The sequence below is a fragment of the Corvus kubaryi genome, unplaced genomic scaffold (assembly GCF_017639235.1).
Source record: "Corvus kubaryi isolate FWS band 111438036 unplaced genomic scaffold, C.kubaryi_AGA036_p1.0 37041, whole genome shotgun sequence".
Lineage (NCBI taxonomy): Eukaryota > Metazoa > Chordata > Aves > Passeriformes > Corvidae > Corvus > Corvus kubaryi.
The window spans coordinates 215,654-226,122 of record NW_024581018.1 but is presented as its reverse complement, the minus strand read 5'-3'; the positions used below and the strand labels follow the sequence as shown (position 1 = coordinate 226,122).

Sequence of the window (10,469 nt, the reverse complement as noted above, 5' to 3'; positions counted from 1 at the left end):
TTGTTACTGTAAGAGAAGATGTGAAGGTTTCCTTCAACCTTAGACTGGGAACCACCCATAGGGAGTTTCCCTTTTCTGTACTATTTTTATTATAGCAGCATGATTTTTCTTTGTAGCCATTAAGCTCCTGTGTAACTCTTGGACTGTTGTGTCATGTATTTCTGCTTAGAAATACCAGGTTAGTTACTCTGCCATCACCTGCCTTGTGCTCACCTTGTCTCTGCAGCATGGACAAGCACGGTGCAGCTTTGGGGATGCAGAAGCTCGCTCAGCACTGGTGCTGCAGCTCAGTGTTGCTTCTCTTGTACTCATATCAAAGGAGAGCAAGTGTCTCTGCATGGTGCAGTGTCTGAAGCATTGCTCAAAGGGCTCTTCTTCATGCTGGCTGGTTTGCCCTGCTTTCAGACACAGGATCTGCCATCATTCTGCTGCGCATCATTGTTTGACTGCATTGGTTGCAGCTGTGAAACCCCTGTGACAAAGTGCAGTCCTTATGTGAGGACCATGATGGGGCTGCTTCCTCCATCTGTGAGGTGCTGCTGGCACTGCCACTGGCTTTGTGGGCTGAGGCACTGTGGGGCTGGGCTGTGAGATGGTTCTTTTGACCACATGAGGAGACCCTGGAGCCCTCTAAATCTGCTGATGTTCTGTATCAAGCAGATTTCAACTGTGCTGTAGCACCAGGTGACTTAAGCTAGTCTGTTATTCTGCTGTGAAAAAAAATAAGCCTTTTGCGATATTTTCCTGCACCTGGAGTGCTGAATGTTAAGAATTTGTCTTGCTGGAGATTGGATGAACCTTGGGATTTATTAACACCACTTTTGGAAGGGGTCTCTTGGAAAGGGAGGAAGGATGCCTCCATGGTGGTGTTGAGAGCAGGGATACAAAGACTTTTCCAGTGCTAGAGTGGGAACTCTTGCTTATAGCAGGATGTTAGAGATGCTAAGGTGAAAGGTGCATTGGGTTGTATTTTTGTTTGAATATAGCAGAACATGTCCTCTGTCCCTACTTAATAGTTTTCCCTGTTTTACATCACTTCCCGTGTCAGCATGGCTGGAAAAAGATGAAACCAGCCACTTGTATATGCAAACATAAGCGTATTAAGAACAAGGATTATAAACAGATACTGTCTACAGCTAGTAAGCCTTCTGTGTGTTAACCTGCAGAAAACCTTTGACTAAATAGTGTCATATTTTCCAACTAAGCCCAGGTATTATGGTATTCCGGATTGATTTGTTCTATTGCTTGTTGTTGTCGTTTTGGTTTGTCATCGTCTTTTCTGCATGCTGCTGCATGTATACTCTTTCCTTGCCCTGAGGGCAAGGAGCAAAGACAACTCTGTGGGTAATCATAGTTTTGATGAGACTTTGAGGAGCTCACTTCCTTTGTAAAGGCAGACCTAATTCTGAATTTGTCTGTTGAATGATAGAGTGCAGACTGCTGCAAGCTGTAGAAGCTGTTGGACAGGTCCGTCAGTGACAGTAAGAGATGCAGGCAGACTTTTACTGTGGCCTGAGGATATAAATCTCTTCTGATCACATCTTTTGCTGCAGTTAGCTTAAGACCATGCCTGTAAGTACAGCTAAATCACCATGGAAGCTTACGGTTATCACAGCTTGAGCACGAAGTCTGCTGTGGCCATGGAATTCCTCAGAATTTTCTTGTTTGTCACAGCTGCAAGCACTTGGAAGGTACTTTTTCCTTCCTCTGGTCCTGCCATTTGTTTTCCTAAGAAATGCTGTAAATTAAAGCTGCTTGCTTGCTTGCAAGACCATAAAACTTCGGTGAACTTGTCTCAGAGCCCAGAGATTGTCCAACCATGTTTGACTGAAGTAGCTTGGTGTGGTAGTAGTGGGCAAGCGGAATTGTTTGGATGTTTAAGGACTGAGGTGTTGATGTGCAGGGTCTAAAGGCAAATCACAGGTAATATCTCTTTAGCTAAAAAACCAGTCGCTTGTGGGGGAAGGAGAAGTGGAAGGCTCAGTGTTTGGAAAATGAAGTACTATGTTCTAATGTACTTACTTGCTTTTAGCTAGAAAGAATTTTTGAGGCAGAGAAGAAGGTATAAAGGAAGCATGTTTAACAGTCTTTTACTGATTATTATTATGGGGAAAGAAGAAAGCCTCACATGATCAGGTATAGCAGGTAGTGTGAGTGCTCTTGTCTCAGCTGGCCAAGAAGCAGAGGCTGCACTGTGTGCTTGATCAGCCATTTCGAGACCTGACAGACTTGCACCAGCATCAAGCTTCAGAGGAGCTTTTAGCTCCTCTCTGGTCTCAGGCTGGTGTTGGTGCAGCTGCAGAAACTGTTGGTCAGCTAAGATTAAGTATTTTTGAATGGATAGGAATTAGGAAAGAGATGAAATGACCTAAGAGAAGGAAGACGTGTGTGAGGAGAGGCAACAGCAGGACTTTGCTCCCGCCTCCTAAGCAGTGCTGAGACCTCAGCTGGCCAGCCGAAGTGGTAATGTCATCTTGTTTTCACTCGGCATGGACTGAGGCACAGGAATATCCAAAGTGGTCCTGTGAGCTGAGGGTGTGAAACCAAGGAGTGCAGCGCCTTTTATAAGCTCTGACAATGAAGTGTGCTTCTTCCTTTGAACTTGACCTTTCATTTCCAGCATCACATTACAACCCTCAGAAAGCAGGAGGTTGGACGAACAGGCCATCTTCCCATTTCATTCATCAGTTCTGTGGGGTTTCCAGCCTGCCAACTTTGGTGTGTTGAGCTCTCAGTTTGTTTACCAGACAGGATTTCAGCAGCGTCCTTGGGTGGCATCAGGAGAACTTCTTGTTTAGACTAGTTCCGTCTAAGTTCTGTTTACTTTCACAAGCAATTTCTCTGTAATATTTTCATTTTTATAAGCATTTATCATTGCCTTGAACTTTTAAACACAAGTTTGCAATATTTATTTCACCAGGGTTGCAAACAGAGTGAGCCTCTTTCCAAACTTTCTGGGATACTGGAAGCTGTCTAGCTCCAGTAGCAGAGATATGTCAGGTTCATTTCTGAAATTTCATATTCTGAAAAGCAGTACAAATGAACTAGTGTTGAGCTTTATGCTGCAGTGGACAGGCTGTTCAGTATCTGAACTAGCACATTTCCCTTCTCTGTGCTGTGTACCAGGTATAGGTGATGCCTTTTGCACTATGGGAAGTTGTGATTTTCTTTCTGACGAATAGCCTTGAGGTCTTGGAGCCCCCTTGCAGCATAAAGGCAGAAAAACAGGGGGAAGCAAAACGTTTCTCCTGGTTTTTGTGCAGGTTTCCAGAGCATACTATGCTGAGTCCTCAGAGACATGGTGGGCAGCATGGGCAACTGAAGAAAGCTAATTTTGTTTCTTCTTGTATTGCCTGTTAGATAAAATGTCCATTTTATAGGTAAAGAAGTGTTATTTTTATTTCTGTAGTGCAAATGTTTTAAGATTTCCTGAGATGAAAGTGAGGAAAATGAGAAGTTTATTAGTTTGAAATACAAGTATTGAAAGAAGTGTTATGATAAGAAGCAAAGCATTTCAGTAAAGCAACATTGTAAAAGAAATAAGCAAGAAATGAGGAAGGAATTTTCAGGAATTCATGACTTAAGTCATGTTCTGTCTGTGGCATCTTCCACTAAAACATATTAAAATGTCTTTCTGATTTTGTTTTGCTGCTTTCTAACAGGTTATCTGAAAGAGGACATTTTAGGAGCTTCATGTTATAAATTGTGGTGGCTTATGCTTTAATCCAGGTAGAAACTGGGAACTCTTCACCTAAAAAGAGAGAGAACTTTTGCAAAAGAGAAGTTTTCATGATTGAACTGAAACTGAACATCTTGAGCATAGGTTTAAGGACGTGAATTTTCTTGGATTAACAGCATGAGCATACTAGTTTCTTCTCTGAGCACTAAGGAAAAAGGTAGGATTTTAGGCCGTATGAATGTTTCTGTCTTAATCTACATTCTGTTTCATGTGCACTTCAGACTCATCTGTTCTGACAATTTGGAAAGCCTCCCAGCACTGTTTCCACTTGTGCCTTGCTGCTGCAGAGTTTTGGATGCTGTATGAAAGCAACAGCTGTTACTTCCTTGTTAAAAAAACCCCAAAAAACAACAAGCCCAAACTAAAAAAACCCTACTGCACAACAAAACAAAGCACAAAACCACGCGCACTTGTAGCGTTTCTCATTCCTTCTAACTATAGATCAGGTTCCAGGAACTAAAGAGCTAACATTAAACTTTTTTGCATGTGTTGAGGGCATGGATTTACTTAGACCACATCGCTAAAAAGTTTCCAGGCTACTAATTCTTCTCTCTAATAAAATTAGAGACAAATGAATGTTTTGGTCTGATTGCTTGGTTTTTAAAAATAAAACTTAAGTCAAATATTTGGTGTATTTTCCCTAAAACCTCTAGTTATGGAAAAATTATTGAGTTTTTACTTTGGAGGAGTACAGGATCATAAATGAAAACTGTGAAATGTCTATCGCCAAATTACCTGATTAGAAAACCCAGTATACCACGTAAGACACTGTATAACTCTACCTTCTTTAACTACAAATCCAGTCTGATTCTTTCTGAAATAGCAGCTATACCTGCATATGTAAGAGAAAGCACAAGTAAAACAGAGAGGGTTTGTTCCCTGTTCCTGGAAAGCTTGAGATTTACCCTAGATGTAGGGACAGTGTCATTGGAAATTTCGCAGCACACTACTGTCCCAAGTGAATAAGTGTTCCTCTTGGAACACATTTTTTCAAGATCTCATATGCACCAACCATTATTTAAAGGCTATTTTATTAACTCTGCACTGAAACAGTTTGTTCCCTGCTTTTTCTTCACTAAGTGGTTATTGCTTCTTGTTTCACTAAGAATTTATGTGTCTCTTGAAGAAAGAAGGTGCTTCTGTTTGGTACTGCAGCCCTGTGGGATAGTTATCCAGGGGTAGCTGAGCTTTAGGCAGAATAGCTGAGGCAGCAGCACTGTTCCACAGCAGCTGCCATGGTTTGTGCTCCCTTCTCACACATTTTATATAAAACACTCCAGAAAGCAATGCGCTTATCGTGCATGCCCTGTTCAGTAGTGCTGCACCTCTGCAGCAGCAGTGCAGTGCTTCCACAGGCTATGGAGCTTGCAGTCTGCAGGCCCTGGACCACACCTGGACATGAGAGTGCTTACATAGAGGAGAAGGAGGTCTAAAGCTGGCTGCTCTTGTCCAGAGAGGAGAAGGTTGGCTTGATGGCTACGTTACCACTTCTGAGTTAGGTGATTGATTATACAGGATCGCTTCATTTGGTTTTAGAGGAGATCTCTTTGTTTCCTCATCGTCTCATTGCTAAGTTGAAAAGTTTTACATCTGATCACTGTTCTGATGTTGTGGTTTGGCTTTTTTCAGAAAGGAAATGCCCTCTTGATCACATAATGCTTGCATCGAGCAAATTGCACTTGAGTCTTGCAAGCTTTAGTAAATTTAACCATGTAATTTTCTAGTGAGGAGAGGTGATACCACCTGCAGTTTCCTACGGGGGAAACGTAGATACATACTTCCTATATCAAATGCATAAAATCACCCAGGGCATCCCCAGACCTGGGAGCTGAGGCAGGTGGTGCAAGCTCCAGGTAATGTCATACCCTGTGGGACAGCCGCCTTCAGTGGTCTTTGAATGACAGAAATGTGTCTGATAAAACAGGGAGGGCGAGCTGCCTGCTCTTGGAACTGCTCTCGGCTGAGGCAGGGCAGAGCATTGTCTAGAGTGTGTAGATCTATCATTGAGGTTTTATTAAAAATTAGTATTCTGGGAACTTGAGCCAGCCCCTTCTGTTCAGCTGAAAGTTAACAAAATGGTGTTCCCAGGGCTGTGCTCATCTTCCTTGTTGTTGCTGGTGCTGATCAAGAAGTCTTGGCATGGTCAAAGGTATTTGTAGAACATTAAAAGAGGGAAAGTGGAAAAACAAATTAAAACTTTGCAGTATCCTTTAAAAACTACGTTAAATAGATGAGGGAAAAAAAAACTTTAAAGCATAGGTTGTTTAATACATAAATACGGAAAATCTGATTACGACAGTTGTTGCAGAGGAGATAAAAATAAATTTTAAGATACCTGAGTATTAATTAAATGGCCAAAGGCCAAAAGCTGCTTTCTGCTCTCAACCTATTTGAATACCAGTTGGAGTAAAAGGATGAGGATTTGGCTCTGCATCTGCCAGTCCCCACCAAACAAGGCTCCTTGCAGAATTCAGTAGCGGAGGTGATGGGAATCCAGACACAGTGGGAGGAAGCTGTCTTCTTTCAGTCTCCTCAACACAAGGGCAAAGGATTCAGTTTTCTTCCTCAAGGTATAACTTTTGCTTTCCCGTGTCCTGAAGTTCTCATACCAGTACTTTCTGCTGACTTTTCCTTCCTACTCCATGACGTTCAGTGGTGTGGGAAGGATGGGGTGGTTATGAGTGTGAGGGTGAGATCCACAGCTGTATTCTGCATGTGCTTTCCCTTACATTTGTTCTTCTGTGCTCACACTGGTCACACTCCCCAGCCTGGTACTTTCATGTCAAATGGCCCTGACAGCCCACTGTGGTGAGTGCCTGGCTCCTTCTGCCTGCTGGTGAAGTGGATGGGGGGGCTTAGACACGTGTTTTTTGGTAGTAACTTGTTTCTCTGAACGAATAAGAGTGTGACTTAAGCTGTGGTGGTGCAGGCTGCAGCGTTAGAGGGTTCTGGGTACAAGCTGTGATTCCAAATGAGGTTCTATCGCTGCACCTCAGCAGCAGAGCCACGGGCTTCTGAGTTCAGACGGGATTCTGTGGTGCTGGTGCATAGCTTGTGACAGGTGTGTCTCAGACCTGAAGGTTTTATAGTAGGTAGCATGCTTTGACATTTTTTTGTGTATGGGAAAAATGCCCAAGGAAGGGATGTAGTCATGTATGTGTAATTCTCGATGGTAGAAAAAATAACAGTCAAACTTTTCATGTTTGTCCTTAAATGTATAAAGCTCATGTTTAATTAGTACCTTTTAAAATTTTATTCCATTCCAGAATTTTCAGGTAGCTGTTAAACTGTTGCCTTTTTGGCTTTAGTTACCTCTGTGCATGGGTTTGAGCCCTTATCATCCAGTTTTGCTATAGTTTGACTGGAGCTTTATACTCAGTTTCCCTCTTGTGATAAATGTGTTTGGGAAGGATGCTGGGAGCCTATGGAAAGCATCCTGAGGCTTAAGCAGTTAGTGTGCCAGGAGTTGTCCAGCTCCTAACTCATCCTGAATCCGTGTACTGGTGTGTTTTTCATTCTCCCTTCTAAGTAGCTGACCAGAGTATTCATCTGTTTTAAGTACTTTGCTTGGAGCTCTCTGACAGAGCTCATTTTACTAAGGAGCTGTGCGTTGATATGCTGTATGTTGTATTTCCTTCCCCATATACATTCTTGTGTTCTTTCAAATTGTTTTTCATTTGTTAATTTGTTCACTTTAGGTGTGTGACTGTACATCTCTTTTAGGAGAGTTGTTCATAATAGTAGCAGCTGAACCTGGTATTGAAAGAAGCTGGTTCAAAGACCTGTTCTTTGTTTATTGGCTGCAGCCTTAACTAATGAAGAATGAAGTGTTTGACCATTTATCTGTGCCAAGGCAAATTAAAGCCTTTTCAGTATTTATTTGCTACAAACTCCTGTTTTTTCCTGCGGATCTGGAGAATGAGCTTGCATTTCCTGTTTCAGTGATATCTCAGCTACTCCATGGATAGGCTGCTGTCTCGGGAGTTGCAGGGAGGCTGTAGGAGAGCTCGCCGTGCTCGCCCCAGTCTCTCACTGGGTGTGCCGAGTCCAGCTCATTCAGCAGGGCTGGAGGTTACAAAAGAGGAGAATTGGGAGGATGATTGTTAGGAGAGTTTTCGCACGCTTTCCCGTGTGCTTGTACAAAGGTCTGTGCTGTAACCCCCTTCATTAGCTGTAGTGCTCGGCTTCTGTTGTTGGGCCTCTGACTCACTGCCCCAGCTTCTATTTTGACATTTGATTCCAGCTCTGATTTTCTTTTCTTTTTCTCCTCTTCAGGAGTCCTTTTGCTGTGAATTCTCATAATGTCTTGCTCTTTTGATACCAGTGAAAGAAATCTTAATGTCATTTTCACTTTTTCAAGAGCAAAGTGCATTTACTGTAGAATTCCAAAACAGGGCTACACAGCCGGTAATTACCTTGTGCTCCCCTATAGATCTGTATAGCTCTCTCTGTGTCCCATAGTTAGAATTGCTTTACTGATCAGATTTCACCTCTCCAAACTTCCTGGCGTTCATTTCCAGGGTGTGACCACTGTCTGGTGGAAGGATGTTGCTCTCAGATTAGCTTGTTAACCCCCTTGTTTTGACCTTTCATGTCTTGTTCTGTGGGGTTGGTTAGATTTATTCCTGTAGTTTCTTTGTTGGATTTACTGTGTTTTATTTGATTTCTAAATATTAATTAGTTTCATGTTTATGACCACAGAGAGCTTTTATGACACCAGCTACTAAAGCTGTTTTACCCACAACAAGGTACAGGACTCAGATTTGTACCTGCTCTAGCACGGCAAGGCTGGCTGGCCGTGTTTAAGCGCCTGCAGACCTACTCCTATCCTTTTTTCCATGGCTTACCCAAAATCAGTGACTAGATGAGGTTGTTTGGTCCCTGGGGATCAGCTGCCTGTAAAATTCCCTAGTAAGCATCTATAAAGACAGCCCAGTTCCCCATATGCTTTTGCATTTTGTTTTTTCCTCTCTGCATTTGGTGCTTTGTGTAGTCAATTATTCGTTGTTTGGCATCAGTGTTTTATGGTACATACAAATAAAAACAGTGTGTGTCCTAAAGCTTTTAGATTTTGAAGACACATGGAAAACAGAAATCCAGATGCTGAGAGCTTCGGGTTTGGGATTCTTTAGTTGCTATTTAGATAGCTTTGAATCATTTTGCTGTTACCTTGTACATAGTTCTTTTTCCTCATTGGAAAGAAGTGTCAGTGGAGCATAATTCTTGTTTTAGATACTCTGCACTGAATAATTGCCCCTGAAAATATGTTATGATCTCAGCAGTGAAATAAGTTGCATTGTTCTTCCTCTGTCTCTATCAAACATGGTTTTGAGCCTCTCTGTGCCAAGGGACACTTGCCAGCCTGACAGCAGGACACGCTTGATAGTCACCCTCAGTCTGGCTAATAGGGCTTGTTTTCCAGATGAGGAGATTACTTTTATCAAGAGCCCTACTTCCAAATGGGGCAATAGGTTTAAACTTCAGAAAGGATTGTCTGCTCCTGTGTTTCACTTGGTGAGCACTATTATGTGCAGGAGAACAAGGGATGTAATCAGAAAGTAGCTGAAATCTGACATGATCCTTCCTAACTTCTAGTAGAATCACTCATGTTATCAGTGTAGAAAGCACTTAAAACTGTGTAGGCTGTCTCTGACCTCCTGACATGGGTTACTGGGTGCAAAGACACCTCATATGAGCCGTGCTGCCGAAAACACAGCTGTGTCTTGCTGGTTTTCTGAACAGCTCCTGTTAATCTTTTGGCTTCTTGTTCTTACAGGGTGGGAAGGGGAAGCAGTGAAGCATTAGGCTCTCTTTTAAGTTCTTTTTTTAAGTCCTCTGAGATGTTTGAAACTATTTCTGTTGAGGTCAGTGGCAAAACTTTTCTTTTGTCAGTTCAGGATTAGGCCTGAACCCTGCACCCGTTTTGACAGGACAAATCTGAGAAGATACTATGTCTCTTCCTAAATACCATGTTTTGAAAGGGGATGAGCTGGGGGGAGGGTTGTGTATTGCTTGCCATGAACTGAGTCTTTTTCTGCAGGAAGTTGCTGTTCTTGAAGGCCAGAGATAAATACTAAAATGCTAGAAATTGCCTAGGCCTTGCCTTTCAGCTGTCTATCTTTTCAGACTTCTTAAGACTCTCTGCTATGTCCCGTATTGCTTTAAATTGTCGGCTTGTTTGGTAACCTTTTTTACACTGATTTGAAATACGATAAAAGGGGGTCAGTGTTGAAACCAGTAGCACATCATTTTACATTTGATCCAAGAAGATAATTCATTTTTTCATAGTGTTATCTCTCTGCCCACAGAATGCCATGCCACAGGACACCACACTGGAAAAGGACTCAGCTGGAAAGAAAACAGTCTGCATAGTTCCACTGCAAACAATTTTTGTATTTATCCTGGATAGGATGCACATAATCAAATCTCATAATGTTTCAGGACAGTAGCTTTTCCCATAGAATCCAATATATTATACTAAAAATAGACTTAACACTCTCTTTTCATTATGGGAGAAGCAATTTCACTTTTACCTTGAATTACATGCCCAGTAATCTGATCAGAGTAGATCTTCAATTAAAAATCTGCAGAGAGGCTGGGGAGCAGAAGAAACTTCACCTCCCCCCTTTTTTTTCCTTTGTGTCACTTTGCAGTCAGGTCCTTTCCCCAGTTCATTTTCTTCAGCTGCATTCCTCTGCAAGTAGCAAGTCCTTTGGCTGTAAAGTCAAAA

At 42.2% G+C, this 10,469-nt stretch overlaps 1 protein-coding gene across 2 annotated transcripts in view; it reads left to right on the top strand.

Moving 5' to 3' along the window:
- The first annotated feature begins 10 nt into the window (after positions 1-10).
- Positions 11-10,469, top strand: part of DGKD (diacylglycerol kinase delta) — a 56,367-nt gene continuing 45,908 nt past the window's right edge. The window contains exon 1 of one of the 2 annotated variants that reach the window (XM_042020661.1): positions 11-178. The gene's annotated coding sequence lies outside the window, so the exon portion shown is untranslated. Of the gene's footprint in view, positions 179-6,405; positions 6,548-10,469 lie in introns of those variants that run through there. The other variant, XM_042020660.1, reaches the window with a different exon arrangement.